Here is a 23,128-nt window from a genome sequence, read left to right as displayed (position 1 = left end):
TTATGGCTGTAAAAATCAAGCCTTTTTTACTCCAAATCGAAAGATATACAATTCAATAGCAACATTAACGAGATAACTCTGAAAAAATAAAGCACGTGCATCTATGATGTTGTTTACGTGGATGTAGTTGAGACCAGAAAATTAACAAGCAATTTAAAATATTTTTGAGAATCAATTTCATATTGTCTCGATATTTCATGACTTCTAAAATATGAAAAAGTAGGTCATCCATTTCTGTCCGTCTGTCCTTTCTGTGGGCAAGTTTTTTGCGAAACTAGAAAATATTGTCGTGATATTTTAAAGATATTTTGGCAATATTGTGTACATGGTAAAACGTTAACACAATTTATTTCTTCATCTACACCGAAATTAGGATGACATCTTCTAAAAAATTTTGCTAAAGTCCATTCTAGTTCAGTACTGCTATCAACACCTGAACTAAAATTAGTATGTAGCGCTTGTATTTTGATCTTTATCAAAATTTTGCATTCGTAATTTTGACATAGATTCCGCTACAAACCACATGAAATGTTTTGACTTCCAAACGTGGAGGTCAACCTATACGAACAGAATATCGCATTGTATGTTTGTTATACTTACCACACCTGCTATTTATAGCAAGGAATTTTAAACATATTTGTTAGTAATAACGATCGCATAAGGTATAAGTACTTAATAATAGCTATGATTCTTAAGATTCTTTAGTAACCGGGAATGGTGTCGTTAAAATGTGAAAACCTTTTGTGTACAAATTCTTTTGAGAGTTTTCTACCTGCACTTGAGTGCGGTTTGAAATGGCCAACGGAATCTTTTTAGAGATTTAGATCTTTTCATGATCTAGCCAGGTGCAACTCGTTCAAACGAGACGTCTAGAAAATTGATTTGATTTGTGTTTATTTCACAAAATAAAGCTATTCTTAATTTTAGAAGTGTTAAAATTTTGCTTTATTCACATTTTAGTATTTAAATGCTCCAATAAATTGTTTTGTTACTATGGTATCAATTCAACGAAACCTTGAGGTATAATGAAGAGCAGCTACTTCATCTGAGTGAACAAGCTGTTCCCGAGGTCAGATCTGATCTAAAGAGCTACACGACGGCAATGTGATCATTGAAATAGAGAACACTCATTATGTAACAAAAACTCCAAACCTCATGCTCACATTTTTGAATAATTCAAATACAAAACCAAAATTAAAACACTAAATACAAATCACGGTCGTAGAAAAAACTATGTAACACATGTTTTACTCTTGTATTGTAATAGACCGTTTTCCTGCAAGTTTTAATTTTTCATATCCGTTAACACAATTTCATTGTTTTGAATTGTCTCTGTGAAGAGTATTAGTTCGTTCTCATCAAGTAGTTGAAGGTCAAAATTAGTAAAGTACAGAATTTGTTAGTGATGATGTAATAATATACTATTATTAATGTCAAATGAAGATTTAATTCTAGAATTAAAAAAAAGACTTAAAAATTTTAACAGAAACTTTAGTTCTGGCGTTTTTTCTACCTTAAACTTTAAACACAAATCCTTGGAAGACTGCTTTAAAATCTTTAGGTACAAATATGATCGTTAAAAGTCATAGGCAAATAAATTTTTGATTGTTAGAGGTGTATCTGGAAATAACTGCTAAACAATAGGTCTATCTACATAAAAGTATTACACAAGTCATTATTTACATAAAAGGCTAATAAAAGCCGTTAATTCTTGGTACACATGTAAACATTTTATGCATAGACGTAACAGTCGTGGGGTACATTCTCTGTATCCAAGAATCACTAGAATTTATCAACACGTAATTTCCTGTTCATTCAAAAAGATATGAAATCAGGTTTTGAGACATATCAGCAAAATTATTTGCAAATTTTTATCATATATGTACTCGAAATGAACACAATACATAACAGAGATAATGTTGCATCTTTAAAACTTTTTACCGTTATTGCTATGTGGGATGACTCCTTTTAGATCAAGGTGCTGCTATTTGTTACAAAAAATAAGAATAAACATGAGATGTCAGACGGTAACCCTAATCATTGCACACTTTCTATTCCACGAAAGTGCAATGTTCAAAGCGGTCTATTAATCGTGGTTTTTATTATTTATTTTCAATATTTTTTATTTTTTATTACAAAATCTTGTGTAACAATATTGCTTTGTCCCAAAAAAGCTTTAATATAATTTATTTGCCAACAAATTTTTAATTTTTCTGATCAGTAGCCTCCTCTAGCGTGTCTTAATCCTTATCTAAACCATGACAATTCAGTTATTTAATATGGTGTAATGTTTAGTGAATGTATTGATAAAAAGATTATGTGAGCAAATTATCTAGTTAAGTAATTTAAAGTTGTTGGAGGGTATATTTTATCGGTATTTGGATAACAAATAAGTACTTGTTATACACGCAATCCCTTTAAATCACAAATACTATAGCAAAAGTCAATAACTCTTTTGTAGATGACCTTGCGATTCTGTCAAGTTGATATAGTTGAAACTAAACTGAAACTAATAAAGCATTTCACAGACACGTTCTGCTGTGTTCCTGCAGCACCGTAAAAAAATTTATGGAAATTTTACCCGAAAAATAGAGAGTAACTAAGTAAAATTTCATTTTTTGTGATAAAGTTTCCAGGTGAACTACTAAAAAGGTAACTACAACAATATGATTTTTTAGATATTTATATATTGGGGCATTTTGTGCCTTGCCTCATCAGCTTCTCAACGCGCCTTTCCTGAGGACAAGTGAATTCCAAATCCAATATAAACAAGTGTGCTTTCGTAACATAATGCGATCGAATCATAGACAGTGGCGAAGTATGGGTGATTAAAGTATGATATGTAAATTATGGTAACAGGTTCCATGTAGCGATTGGCTATTTTCATATTTTCTCGACGTTTCATGACCCCTAGTGTACGAAAAAACTGGTCGTCCGTTTCAGTCTGTCTGTCGTCTGCAAGCGTAGCTAGCGTCTAATCAATACGTTTATATTTTTGGTGCAATTGTTAATCAAGTCTCTGATCCGTTCCGTGGGAAATTGCGAACTGACACTCCGCACAATAATAATATTAATAGGTTTTATTTTCCCAACAGACAAAAAAATAATTAAAACTAATAATAATAATAATAAAAACATAAAAATAATTTTCAACCTCATAGCAACTAAACAAAATATACTATGAACATTGCATGTAGTAGTCAAGTAATTGATCCTTAACCTTACGTTTGCTCAAATCAATTGAATTTTTTTTGAATACAATTACATAATTTGAAACAGTTTAACATTGGCGAGTCGTAATGGTGAAAAGTGTTTGGTATGTTATAGAAGAAGGTAAGTGGCAATCTGCTTACAGCCCTAGGGACAACTATTTTTATTTGATAAAGTAAATATTCACTCCTAATTGAGCTTTTAACTATTTTTTAAATGAACACTAAACTAGCCACATTTCTTCTACTCACCAAAGACCTTTCATTAACTAAATTAAGAAGCACATTTTGATTACAATGTAAAACTGGATATTGTCCGAACATTTTAAAAAATAGAAATTTGCAATATTTGCGTAAGACATTTTCAATTAGTGTAACATACGTTTGTGTTGCAGGACTCCATATACTACTGCAATATTCAAGTTTGGTCCTAACTAAGCTATTAAACAATAACTTTACGTAGAATATATTTGGAAAATCGGAACTGTTACGAATTATAAAACCTAGGGGAAACCAGCCTATGATGGGATACTTAACTTTGACACCTTAGTATAACCTCATCTATGATATTAGGGATTTTTTGTGGGTAATTTAAACGAGCAATTATATTGAAATTGATATTAATTCATCAAATTTTCAATATATTCAATATTTATTTTGAAAAAAAATTAGAACCAAAAACCAAGAAGTGTGCCATCATAGGCAGTACTCTTCTTATGATGGCACACCCGAATTTTTAGAGTTTTTTTTTAAATAATGTTAATTTTTATTAAGAATTGACGGGTTATTATGAAAGTAATAAAATAGATTTAAGATAAAGGACTACAATTTGTAGCAAAACAAATCAACAAACGAATAAACTAAATAGAAATCATCAAATAACGAAACATTAAGGCCAAACTTAACAAAAAAAGTTATTCACAAAGTTTCGCAGATGAATTGCTTGATTCTCTTTTCAGTACTCGCGCACTCACTGTGGCACCAGGAACCACAACTCTGACATGAAATCCACATTTCTCTTGTTTTCGACCTAGAGAATACATCGCAATATAAACATGCAACATCGGCTTCATCGTCATCAGTGTCTTCAACCTTTTCATTATCACTGACAAAATCCGTTTCTTCTTCAACCAAAATTTTCCTTTTTGTTTTTCTTGATAACTTTTCCCTCTCCTTTGTTGTTTTTTCTTCTACTTCCTCTTTTAATTCATCAATGTCTGGCGTGGAATTTATATGTCCTTTTTTACTAGGTTTTCTTAATCTTTTCCTTGAAGATCCAAGCGAAGCTTGCGGCAATGGAGATAGTTCATGAATACTATAATATCTTCTTTTCCTTGTTGACGGAAATCTTTCTGTCGTGGACTTAGCTTTGGCAAATCCTGATGTTGAAGGTTCAACTTCAGTAGCTTCTGGTGTTCCAGAGCCTAATTTAGGCAGTTCAACGTCTACGCCTCCTTGTTGTGGTTGTTTTTGACCATTTTGGCATTGGTCATGTTCGGTTAACGGTCTATCGGTTGTGGAAGAGGGTTGGAACATCCAGTCAGGAAATATGTTGTCATCGATGGGATATATTCCTGTTTTGGCAAACGCGTGTACTGCATTTGCGGGTCTAGCAGCCTTCAAATACGCTTTATTGAAAAGACCAGCTACTTGGAAATGTGTGACGATTCTACCAGGATGTTGTTTAAGCCAAGTCTGAATTTCTTGGCCGCAATAAGTTTGGAGAGGTGAAAAAAAACCTACATCCAGGGGCTGTAGCCGGTGGGTACAATGTGCGGGAAAACAGAATAGTATCACACCATTATCTTTCGCGTATTGTAGCACTTCTAGGCTTTTGTGGCTGCTGTGGCCGTTCAATAAGAGTAAAACCTTGTTTTCATTCGAAGCTTTAGTGTAATGTACAAAATGTTCCAACCGCTGTACAAAAATCTCTGAACACATCCAACCGTTTAGTTGACAATAGGATTTGCTGCCCATTGGAGCGTTGACCATCAGCTCATTTTTCATTCTTTTTCTTGGAAATATAAAGGCTGGTTGCACAAACGTGCCCATGGCATTCATACAGCATACCACAGTTAAATGCTGTCCTCGTTCAGCACTAAACAGCGCTCCAACTTGCTTTCGTCCTAGTAGCTAGAAATTTTGTGGTCGTTTTCGTACTACACTGAGACCAGATTCCTCAATGTTGTAAATATTTTCTGGTGGAAAGTTATATTTTTCCATAACCTCGTACAGAGATTTAAAATATAAAGCGATATTATTTTTATTGAAGGCTTGTGCCCGAGCAGCTGAGGTGTTTTCAAGCCTTCTGAGAGATATTTGTGGATTTTGTTTTAAAAATCCCTGAATCTATTTATCACCAACTGTTTCTTTTTCTTTGTTAAAAGGGTTTTTTATATTATTTTTAGATGGAAATTGGAAAATTAACTTCTTTAAATCTTTTAATGTTAAACCGAAGAATTTAGCTTCCATATCCTTTATATGTTGAGCAAATTGATCTTCCATCTCCCGACTAAATACTGGTCTTTTACCCCCAAATCTCCTTTGGTACTGTTACAATTGTTTTTAAATCTTCTGCGCAGTGTGGTAGCAGGGACATTGAAGATTTTGGACGCTAATTGCCATCCCATCTTTTTTTCCCGAACATTTGGCAAAGCCTCTGCCATGTTTTTTTCCTCCCATAATTGCCTCTTAGCCTTACTGGACATTGTACTTGAGGCTGCAAGTGACATTCCTCTGTCATAAAAAAAGACTTCTCAGTTTTTATGTGAGTCAAAACCTTATACCTATGATGGCATACTATGCCATCAAAGGAAAAGCTTTGGTATGCCATCATAGGGAAATTCGAGGTTTTATTAAAATCAATCTCTGTATTTTTTCATTTACAACATAACCCTAAACTGGCACCTGTATTACATGTGTCACATGTATAGAAAACATGAATTAAATTGGTGCCCCTGAGTTAAGCATATTAAGAACATGATTTCATCTTGATTAATGTGTAAAACTTACTTCGAGTGTCAACAATATTTCATTTATTTTTCTGCTTTTCAAGAAACAGCTCTACACTCACACTGCTTCGTAGACATTCATGTACCAGTAAGGACAGCATCTTGAACAAGTGATTTGACCGCGAAATTCAAATGGTCCAAAAAATTTGAAGGTATGCCATCATAGGCTGGTTTCCCCTAACAATTTTAAAGCACTATTTGTAATATAGGTATTCAATGTGCGGCACAAATGATAATTTAGTATCAATGATAACACCTAGATCCCTAAATTGATTAGAACTTTCCACAACATGACGATTTAAGATATCGTAATTGTAATTAATTAGGTTTGTTTTGCCGGTTATCGACATATTCTTAAAATTTGATTTATTAATGACAAGACAGTCTAGTGAGCAATATTTAACAAATGTGTTCTTGGATAAGATACTTTCAAACAATTTAGCAAAGTTTGATAATATAGCTATAGGTCTGTAATTATTAATACCTATCGAACTTATCACCATTTTTGAAAACTGGACAGACTTTCGATATTAACCAGCTACGGGGATATACAGATGTTTTTAGGATTAAATTAAAAATTTGAAGAAGAGGTACTAAGAAACAACTAATACAGTAAGATTAGACTTAATTCTTTTAACGGCCTTAACAACGTCAGACTCATTTATTTTAAAAGGATGTAGAACAGAAGAAGATTCACAGCTAGATTTAAATTGCGAAGATAGGCAGCACTTTTTATCACAGAATTCACAACGAATATTATCACAATACTGACTACATATGATTATCACTAGAACTAAACACACCAGTAAATAGGTGACCAAATGCGTCAACGATGTCTTGCGACGATGTGAATGTGCTACCATCAGAAATCATATTTCCAGGGATCCTGCTATGATTTTCTTATTATTAACAAACGTCCAAACATTTGTTGGATTATCTTTAATGGAATGTTCAGCACTTTTTAAAAACGAACAATATGCAGTACGTATATCATATTTACATATTACTTATTCGCTTATTCCAATGATATCGCTTTTGTTTGATTGTATCGATTATAGATTTAGTGAACGATACAGGATAGTTATGTCGTTTTGAATAGCCACTACTTATAATGGTACAAACTGTGAGAACAAATCAAACAATACATCATAAAAATAGTTACAAGCCGTATTAACTTGTTTAATTTCTTCTATTTTAGACCACTCAAAGCTCGATATTGATGAATAGAGCCCAACTGAATCAGCTTTCTTAAAATTACAATAAAACGAATTTGGATTATTCCGAAAATATGAGCTTTCAACTAGTTTAACCGTAATATTAATACTTAAGCAGGGATGATGTAGATCTTCACGAACTAATGGGAACTCGTCTTTGGAAATGTCAGTGATAACATCCTTGGTTGACACAACCAAGTCAAGTAAACGTGCATTGTGATTTAGAATTGTATTTCGCTGGATGAGGCCATTAAGGCTGAAAAAGTGAAATATTGAAAAGATAGGACATTCCCATGCCATTTAAGCAGTCAACAAATTCAGGGATATTAAAGTCACCTGTTATAAGTACTGGGTGCATAAAGACAATAGTTGCTTCCAAATATTCTAATAGACGATCATATAATGTTGTGTGCAAGTCCTGGTGGGATATATAGCGATATAATTACGAAGCTCTGTAAACTGCTAGATATTTTTACAGCAATTAACTCTATTTCCGGAATAGGTGATTTAGAAATAACACAGCATAGCGAATATTTATCCTTAATAGCTATAAGGGACACCTCCCCCTCTTGATATTAATCTATCGCAGCGAAATACGTTGTATCCCATAGGAAAAGGCTCAGAATTAGCAACTCCTTCATGCAACCATGTTTCACTTAGCAGAACTATGTCAGCAACACTTGCACAAATAATAAATATTTAAATAAGATTGATGTTGAAACAGTCAGCAAAAATAATAATCTGTATATGAACAAAAGTGATATTAACACAACAAACAAGGATGATAAACTGATATTAAACTTTTACTAAAGAAGATTATAATACAGGGTGAGTATTATAATAACGGGACCCTGACCAATTTTCAATGCAACACAACATAGGGTCTCGTTATTATAATACTCACCCTGTATACCTTTGCAGAAACATCAAAATCCTGTATTTAAACAGTTTTTAGAAAAATATACAAACAGAAATGTATTAGACCAGTCGACGACATTGCGTAAAATTCATTTGCCTAAATGTTATACAGAAATCATAGGACAAATCAAATCACAGATCGCGGATAACTATATATGTTGCACGAAACTATACTATACTCAGTCAATACACCTTGTAAATATTCATGACTCGATTATGGCAATAATCTTTGCGGTTGAAACCGCCCGCCGCAGGATTTGGAACGAGAAAGGGAGGGTCGTATTTACTGGAAAAGTCAATCGAAAATAATAATACATAAGACCGACAACAATACGATATATTTAAACACACAAAATTATATTTACATAAGTACACAACACAACACTTACACATACACCAATCAAATGAAATCGTCGTCAGGTTGGGGTTGTTCGAAATGTCTGTTCTATACTTTCTACATGGTTAATGCAATTTCGCCATACTTCTGGAGAAATCGTCTCAACTTTAGCTCTTATTAATTCTACAACTTTTGGAGAACTTTCAGGATGATCATTACACTTTCTAACTTTCCGTTTTAGTTGACTCCAAATTAATTCAATAGGATTAAAGATACAAAAATAAGGTGGTAACCTCAAAATTTGAAATCCATGACTTTTGGCCAACTCCTCTACCGCATATGTTTTAGAAAAATTGTATTTAGAAACGATTCCTAAAAGGTCTTTTCTCGTTTTAGCTGATTCCGGAATATCGATGTTTTTATTTCTAATAAAACTAACAATGTCAGCTTTTCTGGTTGACGAATTTGGAATTTTTTCCGCGAGACGCGAATGTGAGGGCGCATTGTCCATCACAATGATCGAGCCTTCCGGTAAATTTGGGAAAAGTTGGTGCTGCATCCATTCCTCAAACAAAGCGGCTGACATATTTTCATGATAGTCCGCGTTAGAGTCTTTACTATTTTTTACAGAAATTAAAAGTCCATTTTTGAGCCATCCATTTGCACCACCCGCATGCAAAATAATCACGCGTTTGCCACGACGTGATGGCACGTTCATGACGCATTTTCGACTACCACCACTTACACCTTTAATTTTTATATCGTGAGTGTCAAACCACGTCTCATCTAAATACACGATATTTTTGTGATCCTCACGAAATTCTGCAATTTTATTTAAATATTCAATGCTCCAGCGAACGATCCGCTCAGACTCCATTATGTATTGTCGCCGGTTAAATCTCGAAAGCAATAGCCCATGTTGCGAAACAACTTTCTAAAAAATAATAATAAGAGTTAAAAATGACTATTTTCTAGATGATGATCAACCACAATGTTAAAAAACTTCTTTTTAAAAAACTGCCATTACAATGCAATAAGTTCTGCTTACCGAAATTGAGTAATTTTGTAAGGAATTTCAATGCTATCATCTCCCAATTCTGTAAGATACGAACTAGCAGTGGGAACAAAATTTCTTGCGAAAGATTGGTAAATTTTGGACATCACAGCTTCCTTCTGGCTCTCTGTTATTCTTGAAAATTCACCTCGCCGTTGTGTATTTTTTTCCAAATGCCGGTTCCTATGGTGTTACTACTTACTACTCATATTTAAAAGAGTTGATGTTCGCTGGATCGGTGTCTTACAATTTTCAGATTTTAATGTGTCGTAACACAGTTGATAACTTGAGGGTGTAACTTCAGTCCACGTGTTCGTAGTGTTGATGTTTCAGTTTTACATCCGAATCAGAGCTAATCACTACACATGTATTTGCAGAACTTGTAGAAGCTCAAACCCAGATTTACACATTTTACAACTTGAACAATTTATGTATTGATTGCTAAAAAAACTAATTGTACTCATGATAATTAAAAAATAACGGTAATTTTTACGCAAATAATTCTATTTTTTTGGGCGTGGTTGCATGAACACTGACAGGTTTTCACCGTTGCAGTTGTTATAAACTAATCTATATCGCATCCGTGTATTGCTAGGTAGATCCGATGGTTATAAATATAATAAAAGTAATAAAATACTGATATGTACAGGGTGATTTCGAAATATATGCAATAATTTTAACCACGCCATTACGTAACGTAGTCTTACCTAGTGTGGAAATATAAAAAAAATTAAAAATCGAATCGGGCAAAACCCCCATGAACCATCCTCGATACGAAATCACTGATCCACCTTGTAAACAGAGGGGGAAAAACGTTACAATAAAAACGACGTAAACACTTTCAGTTTCAATTAAAAGTAAAACCGACTTTTTGCTGCTTATCATTCGTTCATTCATGCATTCATGCATCGTTAAAGGTCAGTGCGAAAATTTTTTTGTAATGCTTGACTGATGTTTGGTCCTTGTCACAACGATTTTACACTGTCTATTGGAACAAAAATAGGAGCAACTTAGAATGCTACTACTTTTTACAATAAATGTTGAAAATGTTGTAGGTAAAAAACTACCGGAGTTCCACGAATTGTAGCGGTTGCCACTTTCACTTATTATTGAAGCTCTTCGACAGTTTCTGGACACTGTTGATTTCCACAAACTAGCTGTTTGATCCAACCGATACACATTTATCGAAAACCGTCTCTCGAAATCATAATTGTTGACGAGCATGTGGATTTTCATCCGACCAAATGTGAGTGTTGTGGTTGTTGAAAACAGCATTCCGAGTGAATCCTGCTTCATCCGTAAACAAAATGCACTTTAAAAAGTTAGGGAGTTCACGATATCGACACTGCGATAACAATCATTTGCAGTAAATTACACAACGTGGACAAAACTTGCACTTTTTGAACATGGTATGTAAGGATGTGGCTTTGTCCGTTTAATCTGGTTTAATGTACGATGCACAACAAACTGTGAAACTCCAACTTCATCGGGAAGTCGTCGAGTGCTGGTGTCGGGCTCTTCTTCGTCGCGTTCCAAAATTTGTTCTTCAGCTTGCGATATTTATTTTCTCACAGGGATAAAAACATAAATTTTAATCAATATTTTTTACTAAATTAAACCTGGTATCCTACCAGAATTTTATCACAACAGTGTCGATATAAGCTATTACTAAACCACAAATATAGGAGCATGTTACAGTATAAAATTTTGAAACGATTTAATTTTTGGTGACTTTGAACCATCAAATTTCACAGTGACTGGTCTAGCAGTTTCTAGAACCACAAGGATGATAAACTGGTATTAAACTTTTACTAATGAAGACTATAATAAAGATTAATTCTAACATAAATAATGAAGACGAGGATCTGAATTTAGACCAACTAAGCTAAATAAGGTGTGTAACTAATAATCAACAATTTCGAATAAAGCTGAGACTACAGCAAGCAGACAATAATTAAATTTTGGTAAGACTTATACAAATGCAATTAACTCATAACTGCATTAATATTATCAAAGAGAAAAAAAGTTCAGATTCTTTCAAACAATGTGCCAAAGTCATCAAAAGAAGAAATAAAAATATTTCGTAAAAGCATTTACTACATTAGCCTCAAAAAACGGAAGTGAAGAAAGGTAAAAAGTACCACATGTTATAACGTCAAAAAAATGGAAACGGTATTATAGCAAAGAAGAAAATGTTAAAAAAAAATCAAGAAAAACAGATGAAAGAAACCTTCAATCAAAAAAAGATGGAGACCTCAGCACTGGAGATTAGGTACTGGTATTACATAATATGAAATTATATCCAGAAATAATTACATCCTTGAAAAATCTGGTGGAAAAAATGGCGTCAGCTCACAAAATTGGTACAAAAAAGACAAAATTAAAAAAAGAATCACCGCTCCTACTGATAAAAAGAAAATTACGTCATTCCTGAACTGGATGACAGTATTGTTAGTTATATTGTTTATTAAAATAGTTTATTCCTTCATTGAGATATTTTCAGAAGTGTACCAAAATATTCTCTATTTCTTTATTTTTAGAATTTAAGAACATTTTAATACATTATGCTTGTAGTTTTGATTGTAATAAAATACATATAAGTATGAGGTCGTGTCAAAAAAGAACTGCAAATTTACAAATTTTATAATAGGAACAAAAAAAAAACAAAAATATATTAATAGGTATTATTTTTTTCAAAAATGCAGATATTACAAATTAAACACTTGTAATGTAACAAAAAACTTATTGAACGCAAAATAAAATCTACTTTTCTTATAAAATTACATTATCACTTCTTGCTTGATAATTCTGAAACAAATAAGCATAATTATCAAAAGATATATTAGTGAAACAAAAAATGTTGTACCTTCTCGGCAATGTTTCTTAAATTCTCAGACATCAGATTTCCTGTTTTCGTGACTAATTTGTAAAAAGTTTTTTTATTTTCTAATCACACATAGGGATGATCAAATTCAACTGCATACCCTTCATCCATCACTAAAACCTTATCGGAATCCATTATAGTAGGCAATCGATGAGCGATCGTCAAAACAGTGCAATTTGCAAAGCTCTTCCTTATAGTATTTTGCAATAACTCATCCGTCTGTGGATCAACATTTGCAGTTGCTTCATCCAGGATTAAAATATTGTTGTTTTTCAGTATGGCTCTCGCCAAACAAATTAGCTGCTTTTGTCCAACACTGAAATTAGTACCACCTTCTGACAAATTACTATGAAGATTTCCAGACATATTAGAGACAACCTCTTTTAGTCTAACTTCGTCCAACACTCGCCAGATTTGTTCGTCAGAATATTGATCAAATGGATCTAGATTTTTACGTACTGATCCCTTAAATAAAACTGGATCTTGAGGAATAATCGAAATCTTGGGTCGTAAAGAGGATAAAGCTACATCTTTGGTATCTACGTCGTCTATAAAAATATTACCCACAAAGTTGACCAACCGGAACAAAACCGAAATTAACGAAGATTTTCCAGCTCCCGTTCTACCAACAAAACCTATTTTTTCCTTAGGTTTTATAAGTATATTCAAGTTTTTAAGGACGTATGGATCATTCGAGGAATACTGCATAAACACTGACTTAAATTCAATTTGGCCTCTAGCAGGCCAAAGTGACGAAACTGTTTTCACTTGATCATCGTTTTCTTGCTCTAGTTGTGTATATTCAATTACTCTTTCAACTGACGTCATCAAATTTTCAAGTTCGCTCAACATTCGTATTGTCCACTGAAACACACCTACCAGACTCATAGATTTTGTGATAATAAACCCAACAGTTCCACCATAAGAATCTAAGTAAACAAAATCATTCCAAAAAGACAATATTACGTATGCATTTCTTACCTTGAAAAATCGTCATAATTGTGACTGCCGAGGAGTAGCACATACAAACGATATCTAACCAAATTGAGAAAGCTCTATTGGTACCTAAGTTCATATAGAATATAGAGGTGTGAAAGTCTTGCAAATTGTCAAATTCTTTGTGTAAGATGTGTCGAATATCGAAAGCTCTAATAGTAGTTAAGCCCTTAACAGATTCTGTCAAGTGGGCCAAAATTGGACTCCGACCTAAAATTATGTTGTATATTTCTTGTTTGCCTGTTTAGCTTTGTCAATAAACATTTTGATATTGCAATATCAGAACTGAAGCGACCGTCTTTGAATTTCTATTTGTGGTATCTAACACCTTCCAATTATAACAATGACGTTTTGATTTAAATTTCATCTCCCACAAACATATTTAAGAAATGACATTAACAGTAATTTTTGGCTGAAAGAAATAAAAATAATTGTACTTACTTGTGGATTCCAACCGGTTAACACTTAAACTACTAGCCAAGTAGATTTTTCTTATAATATACATCAGTATTAATATTGTAAAGGTAGGAATGAGACTCCAAGGACTAATTATACAGACTGATATAACACCACCAAGAACAGCTATGCTTAACTGGAAAATCGTCAATTAAAACTAGAAAAGTCTTACCTTTCTTTTACCTCAATTGTGTTGAAAATTACACTTGGGGTAAAAGTAGATCTAAATTTCCTATCTCTTTAGAAAATCGATTTAATATTCTGCCCGATGCATTGGTGTGGAAAAATTTCATTGTAGCATTTACAATTGTCGTAAACATTTTGTTGTGTAAATATACAAAAGCACGCATGCATACTTTCATAAAGGATATGGCTCGAGTAAGTGTTGTGATAATTAAAATTCCAATTATGGTAGAGTATAAATAGATGCTATTATTATCAGTAAAAATTATTTCCTCAAACCTATTTTGCATAGTATAATTTTCTGACATTCTTCGTTGTTCCAAATTTACCCTTCAAAAGATTCTATTATGACAATCACCAAAGAATTTCAATTTTACCAGAATGCAAGAAAGTAGTCGGCTGCTAATCCAAAGCATTCACATAAAACAAATGGTACTAGTATTAATAAACACATCCAATAAGAACCACATGCACGCATATAACTTTGATAAATTTTGACAGACACTTTGCCAACAGCTCGCGTTTCACTTGTTACATTCTGTTCTTTATGTTCTAGTTTAGAGAGATTGGTACCATTCATTTCACTTGCTTCATCTTGATGGGTCTTATTTTCTTTCAAAGCATACGTGAAATTATTTTCTTTTAGAAGATCTGTATAACTCCCAGAAACTGAAATTTTGCCGTCTGTCAGTAGGTAGATTTTATCGACAGATGCTAAATACTGTGTCTGGTGTGTTACTAAAATTGTACATTTGCCTTTCAGGTAACCAGTTATACAATTGTTAAAAATTTGCTTCCCTACATTTGCGTCAACAGCTGATAGAGGATCATCAAGTAAGTATATGTCTGCGTCTTTATATACAGCTCTAGCTAAACCGATTCTAGCTTTCTGGCCACCACTTAGAAGGATTCCACGTTCTCCTACTATCGTGTTATCACCATGAGGAAACTGTGCCATGTCGTCTTCTAAGGCACAAACTCTTACAACGTCTTTATATTTTTTACGCAGCATTGGTAGACCAAAAAGAATGTTTTGCTTCACTGTACCTCCAAACAGCCAAGGTTCTTGGTTTGCGTAAGCAATTGTACCACCAGCTTCTATTGACCCTTTAATGATCGGAATTTCACCCAGACATAAGTGCAACAAGCTTGATTTTCCACTTCCAGTGGGTCCTACTACGGCCACTGTCTGCTTTTGATAAATTTCAAAGTCAATATCTGATAATGTATTATATTCATTTTTCTGTAACCATTTGGCAGTAACTTTTTTAACTTTAATACCAACTGCTTTACTTGATTTTTTGCTCAGTTCCACCTCTTCTAGGTTTAAAAATTTTTCTAACCTTTTGACGGATACATTGGCTTTTAGTACATCAGCAACTCCTATCGGAAGAAGGATTGATACCGAAAATACCAATATTGAATAAAATGAAGTTACAACATATACGTAATAAGCGTTTGGGTTATTTCCCATTAAAACATACACCAATAAACACAAAAATATAACAGTTCGCTCAACGAATTTCATTACCGATATCAGGAACGAGAATAAGTAAGTCAATTTTTTTAAAAATTCCACTTCCACCCTACAAGTATTAATAGTCGTAGTTCTAGAACATCTAAAGTTATATTCACCTTCTGAATGTGTCAATCAGTTTGATAAATGGTTGCTCCCATCCATACAACTTGATAACTTGAATACCTGAAATGATCTCATTCATGTGACTCATTCTGTCATCAGTTCTCACAGCAACTTTTAATCTTAAAGCCGATATGATATTACTATGGTACACTAAAATTGTTTAAAAATTATTATATTAGCTTCACAAAATGTCAGACATACTTACTTTGAAAAGGAGTCAGAGTGATTATCAAAACAATGCCTACTAAAGCTGTAGGTCCGCAATAATCGTAAAGAAGATAAAGGACAATTGCCGTCTGAAATGGTGAAATACAAACAGAACAAAGAGCACGTGCAAGGGGATTCATTTGTTGCATATCGGTGGTCAGTAAATTCACTATCTGTCCAATGTTCGTTTCATCCAGAGCTGATTTACTCAGACGCAGTGATTTTCGATAAACCAAGGACGAGCAAGCGATTCTGATTTTCATGAACACTTGTGACTGTTGCAGTACATAATAATTTGAAAAAACTGTATCTGTTACGCTAATGATAACGATTATGCCAGCATACAAAATTGGATCATTTTTGGATGATCCTGTCGACTCAAATGAGTAAGAAGCCATGAGTTTCCCAAAAGCTATAGGATGAGCAATTCTGAAAATATGCCTCAATAGTAAACAAAGTATAAATTTGATGAGCATTACTTCAAAACCAACTCAATGAAAGAACATAGAGTAAAGCACACAATTGCGTCTAGTTTGAAAACTTGCCACATGGCTTTCCACAAGGACGGTGCGGCGTTTTTTTGTTCGGTCTTCCATGCTTTTTCTAGCCGGTTAGCTAGGTCTTCAGCTTGGTGGTATTGTAAAGTTTGATAAACGTCTTCCTCGGATATGTCTTTTTTCAAGCCTGTTCTGAATATTGGCACTGTCCAGCTTTAACAATTTCGGTGAAAATATTGAGAGATCTAAGTAAATTGTATTAATTACCAGTAAAATAAGGCTGACAAAATATTTGAATTTTCTTGAGGGTGTGGTTTTAGTTTTCGTTTAGTGGGCCTACTTTGGTCCTCCATTGTACTGTTAGGAAGAAGCAAAAAGACAAATGATACTCTTGACTGAATGTAGTGCCTAAATTAATTGAAATAGTTTGATTCAAAATTAAGTAATTTATTACCACCAGTTTCATATTTTCTGAAAGTTCCATGACCTCTAGAATTACTTTGAATTTATATATGAGGAATATAGTGTAGATGGTAAAAATCTAACCAAAATTTGGCTAGTCATCACCACCAACAACATAATGACATACCCGCAATTTTTGTTTTTTAGATAGTGTTTATTCAGCAAAATTTTGAGCTGACGTCATCATTTTTTTTAAGGGGATAAGCAAATATATTTTTATTAAAAATGTATCTTGCTTATCGTAACTTTAAAACATCTGCACGCTTTCAAAGCATTCGGTTTTGCAGATTCAAAATTAAATTTCCAAATGTTGTTTCATAATTTTGATTTTTTTTATCCAAGTCTGGACGTTTCGGGTAAAAACTCAACATGGCGTCATAAACTACATGTGACGTCATTACATTACTGATGGGTATGATCAGACAAATTTTGGTTAGCGTTTTGCCATCTACATGATATTCCTAATATAAATACATAAGTTGACAACAAACGGCCCAGTACTTTCCGGCCTTATTTGTGTAATAAAAATCGGGAACGGCAGATCGACGGACAGACGGATAGACAGACGGAAACGGGAGACCTATTTCGGACGACGGACTCGATTGCAACACTTCCGTCGCTTTCGCTTGGGAAGTAAAAATTTGTCGAACGTTTTTTCGGCAGAACTTCCCTCACTCCAGTGGCGAGAGGCGGGAGGGCGAAAATTTGATATGAAACATATTTAAAGCAGGCAACAATGTTTTGTTAATTTCTTGAACTTGTTTAACTTCGACTGTTTATATTTATACTTCGTAAGAATTCGATCAATCGTATCAACGCTGGCATTAAAGTATGCATTTGTGTTAAAAGAAACTGAAATATTATTAATTTTGTCCCTTCAACACAAAGAAGAGGACTAATTAATTAATTAAACACACTAGGTGTTTTCCCAAAAAATATAAATAATAGCAGGAACAGTATAAGAAACAAAAAAAAATCGGTTGCCTGTAAAGTCGGTTTACTGACGATAGTTGAACGTGACAACGTCTTAAGAAAATACTGATGGAATGGTAGCATTTTTCAAAAGAAAATTTTAATTTCATTTGTTTAATAGATTTGTATGTATATAGAGAAGGAGGTAATTAGAAATCACAATGAAATTGATCAAGTTAGATTTATTTATACGCATAAATACAATTATGTCAATTTTTTTAGTTTAATGTGTCTTGAAAACATTGACACTACATTCACTTTTCACTGCACTTGATACTCGACCAAAACATGTCAATCACATGTCAATGTACTATAATATAGCAGCTGTCCACGCAGACGCATCGCTCACTCAAGTAGGAGAGAGACGGATGGCGAACGCTGCCGAACGCGAAGGCCGATTGTGCCTCTTTGTCGCTCGTTCCGCGTTCTCGCTTGCACTTCAAGCCTTACATGGGACGCCTCAGAGCGAGGTAACGCCGCATGAGTCATGCTTTTTCGTGCGTGCAGCCGGCTCCATCGATTTATAAGACGTTGTCACATCAAAAACCTGTGCGACATTCGAACGTCGCAATTTCTAAGCAAGCACAATACACCATGAGCCACTGTACAGTTTCGATTTTTTTTTGTGAAAATGGGATGCCTCACGGAAAATTTGACAACAGATTGTAAAGAACAAGTACAGAAGTATGTTATTTCATATAATTTGAATCCTACTTACTATGAAAAATTTTGAGGGGATGTCATCCATCACATTAGGGGTAGGGATGATCTGGCAAATTTTGGTAAGGGTTTTACCATCTACATGATTTTCTTAATATACATACAACAATCGGTCCAGTAATTTCGATTATTATCTATGTAATAAAAATCGACACGAGTACAGGCAGACAGACGGAAACGGGTGACCACATTTTTCGTACTAAACGTCATGATACTCCGAGAAAACGTGAAAGTGGTCGTCTGAGGAACTCGATTACTATACTTCCTTAGCTTACAATTGAGAGTTAAAAACGCAAGTACAAATTTAAATTTACAAAAAGGAATTTCTACCGATACTGAGAATTATAGCCAAAAGAACATATACTACTTACGTTTACATACACTACATTTATCTACACTGACGTCATGTACGAACTTATATTTAAAACTGTTAACAGATATCCAGCGCTAATAAGTTCCAGGTGTTAAAAATTTTGTTTAGAAAAAATAGGGTTGAACAATCAATTTTTACTTCCCGAGCGTAAGCAAAGGAAGTATTGTAATCGAGTCCGTCGGCCGACTCTCTACTTTTACGTTTTCTCGATCTTTCATGACCCCTAGAAGACGTAGAAATAGGTCTCCCATTTCCGTCTGTCTGTCCGTCTGTCCGTCCGTCTGTCCGTCCGTCTGTCCGTCTGCCCGTCTGTCCGTCTATCCGTCTGCCGTCCCGGATTTTTATTAGACAGATAATCTCCGAAAGTACTCGACCGATTGTTGTGAAATTTTGTACTTATATTAAGAATATCATGTAGATGGTAAAACGCTAACCAAAATTTGTCTAATCATCCCCACCACTAATGCGATGACGTCACTTCAAAATTGTACATAGTAAATGGGTTTTCAATTGTATAAAATAACATAGTCCTACACATGTAGTTTACTAGTCTGAATCGACTTTTCACCCGAAACGTCCAGATTTTTGGAAAAAAAATCAAAATTATAAAACAACATTTTGAAATTTAATTTTTAATCTGCTAACCAGAATGCTTTGAAATGTTGCAGATGTTTTAAAGCTATAAAGAGCATCATAAATCTTTAGTCAAAAAATATTTGCTTATCCCCTCCAAAAACTTGATGACGTCAGCTCAAAAGTTTGTGGAATAAATCATATCTAAAATGCACAAAATATGATGAGTCTGTACTTGTGATCTATCACTCCATTCATATTTTTTGGATTTGCATATACAGGGTGACTCAAAAAAATTAATGAATGCGTAAATTTATTTTACTGATTTACTCAGAAACTACAAAACCGAATGCTTTAAAATCTTGCAGATGTTTTAAGGTTATAAAGAGCATAATAAATGTTTAGTCAAAATATATTTGCTTATCCCCTCCAAAAAATTGATGACGTCAGGTCGAAAGTTTGCCGAATAAATCTTATCTAAAATGTGCAAAATATGATGAGTCTGTACTTGTCATTTATCACTCCATTCATATTTTTTGGATTTGCATATACAGAGTGACTCAAAAAAATTAATGAATGCGTAAATATATTTTATTGATTTAATCAGGAACTACAAAACGGAATGCTCTGACATCTTGCAGATGTTTTAAGGTTATAAAGAGCATAATAAATGTTTAGTCAAAATATATTTGCTTATCCCCTCCAAAAACTTGATGACGTCAGCTCGAAAATTTGCCGAATAAATCATATCTAAAATGTACAAAATATGATCAGTCTGTACTTGTGATCTATCACTCCATTCATATTTTTTGGATTTGCATATACAGGGTGATACAAGAAAATAAATGAAAGCGTAAATTTATTTTACTGATTTACTCAGGAACTACAAAACCGAATGCTTCGAAATCTTGAAGATATTTTAAAATTATCATAAGCATGGTAAATTTTTGATCAAAATGTATTTGGTCGTCCCCCCTAAAAAAATTATGACGTCACCACAAAATTTTGCTGAATAAATCCTATCTAAAATGTACAAAATATGGTGAGTCTCTTCTTGTGATTTATCATTCCATTCAAATTTTTTCGATTTGCATATACAGGGTGACTCAAAAAAATTAATGAATGCGTAAATTTATTTTATTGATTTAATCAGGAACTACAAAACCGAATTCTTTGAAATCTTGCAGATGTTTTAAGGTTATAAAGAGCATAATAAATTTTTAGTCAAAATATATTTGGTTATCTTCTACAAAAAACTGATGACGTCAGCTCAAAAGTTTGCCGAATAAATCGTATCTAAAATGTACAAAATATGATGACTCTGTACTTGTGATTTATCATTCCATTCATATTTTTGGATTTGCATATGCAGGGTGACTCAAAAAAATTAATGAAGGCGTGAATTTATTTTATCGATTTAATCAAGAATTACAAAACCGAATGCTTTGAAACCTTGGGAATATTTTAAAGTTATTGGTAAACTTTTGTTTAAAATGTATTTGTTCATCCCTCCTAAAAAAATTGATGACGTCACCCTTAAATTTTGCTGAATAAATCCTATCTAAAATGCAAAAAATATTATGAGTTTGTACTTGTGATTTATCATTCCATTCATATTTTTTAGATTTTCTTAAGAGGTGGTTCAAAAAAATTAATGAAGTCAATTTATTTTATTGATTAAATTAAAGGCAACACTTATTATTAGTATTACACCCCAACCAACCCAATTTGGTAGACACAAAATTTGTTACAGGAAAAACTCGGTTGAAACATAAGGGTAGCACGCTTATTTACATCGACTTTAACATTACAGACCTGCATTTGTTTTATGCGCTCACTTGGTTCCGCGAATGTGAAATAGACATGTTTATAATCAACCAATTGTGAATTTCACCGTCAAGAATTAAAATAAAACCCAATGTTTTATATAACAAGCGGAAGTCGAAGCAATAAAACCGATGGTCGTTTTGTTTACAGTTTCTCTGTTTGACTCTCACGTATGCTGTCACGTCTGTCATCTTAAATTAAGAATGTTTATACATACACGATTTTCAGTTGCCTCTGATACGTATACGTGAGTAAATTGTTTCGTTATTTTATTGATTATTACAAATCAATATTCAAAACGACCCAATTCATTTTCCCGAAAATTTGAGAATATAATAATTTTATTCTTAGTATTACACTACATCTATCCCAACTGATATACGTGTCCTTGCAAAAATGTTGATGACGTCATCGCAATTTTTTTTTAAATTCCCACTACAAAAATGTAATGAGAAAAAAAACACAATAGGCATGCAGTCGTCAAGTTTCCGACAGCGAGGGAAGTACTGTCTAAACTCTTTAGACCAATTTTTTATAAATGTTTGGATCCCGCGAACACCTCGACAAGCACTGCACTGCTATGAATCAAATGTGAACATGAGGTCGAAGATTAACAACAGTGTAAAATAATGTTTGTTGCTTGTATTCTCAATTGCAATGAATAACCATAAACAAACTTTTCACGCTGCTTTTTAAAATTGTTCTAGAGCACTCCGTAAATTTTTGGGGAATAACACAAATCAATACATGGTTTCTGGAAAATTTTTAATATTTGAGCATTATAAATACTAACACATATAAATATATTAATTTAGTAATTACATTTTTTATTTAACTTCTTGTCACATTTTACATAACGACGATTATAATATAAAATTACACTACATTTTTTGTTTGAGTTGTTGTACGTACCAGAAATAATTGATGATAATTTAACACAATTTATCACTCTTTGTGATGTTCTATCAAACACAATAAGTTTTAAACTGACTCCCGAACCAACTACTACAGCCTTGCTGTGGTTTTGCATGTTTTTTTAAGAGTAATATTTTGCAATATTGTGTAATATCATACCGTAGGTTATTAACCGATTTTCGCGTAGTGTGTGATGTAGTATATATTCTGGAAAGAAAATTTTGCAAACCCTAACTAAAAAAAATTAGTAGCGCAAAAACCAAATACTTGAATTGTTTGAACTGATTATAGGTATCAAACAGATACATATGCTAATATGTTCGGTAACAACAATAAAATGACAAGTGATGAATTTACATCAGTTTATGCTATTAGTTAAAGTGAGGGCGTAAAGACTTCGATAAATTATATCTTATATGACCTTGGATATGACATACGCGATCATGACCGCTCGATTTTCTTTTTGTCAAAGAGTCTAAATTTAAGTCAGTTCTCGTTCCGATTCTCCCTTAAAAAGGAAAATTGATTGTTCGGTTTTATTGTAGCGACGACATTGGAAAATAGGTAGATATTTATGCAAAACTGATATCAAAACAATCACCGAAACTAATAACTTTATATGAATGTTTGATATTATTAACATAAGGAAGATCATAACGGACACAACCCTAAGATAAG

The 23,128-nt window shown here is 33.3% G+C and overlaps 1 long non-coding RNA gene and 1 pseudogene across 1 annotated transcript; both read right to left on the bottom strand.

Moving 5' to 3' along the window:
• Positions 1 to 8,671: 8,671 nt before the first annotated feature.
• Positions 8,672 to 10,374, bottom strand: LOC135130355 (uncharacterized). Its single transcript, XR_010280744.1, has 3 exons — positions 10,237 to 10,374; positions 9,738 to 10,184; positions 8,672 to 9,623 (listed from the first exon to the last, which is right to left on the bottom strand). It is a non-coding gene; the product is annotated as an uncharacterized LOC135130355 (long non-coding RNA).
• A 573-nt stretch (positions 10,375 to 10,947) lies between these two features.
• On the bottom strand, positions 10,948 to 23,117 carry LOC135129913 (probable multidrug resistance-associated protein lethal(2)03659; annotated as a pseudogene).
• Positions 23,118 to 23,128: the final 11 nt, after the last annotated feature.

The sequence above is a fragment of the Zophobas morio genome, unplaced genomic scaffold (assembly GCF_036711695.1).
Source record: "Zophobas morio isolate AGI-343-1 ecotype UQ-CSIRO unplaced genomic scaffold, CSIRO_AGI_Zmor_V1 ptg000017l, whole genome shotgun sequence".
NCBI classification, from domain to species: Eukaryota; Metazoa; Arthropoda; class Insecta; order Coleoptera; family Tenebrionidae; genus Zophobas; species Zophobas morio.
The sequence above is the reverse complement of the archived record's forward strand: the minus strand, read 5'-3'. Positions and strand labels throughout refer to the sequence as shown.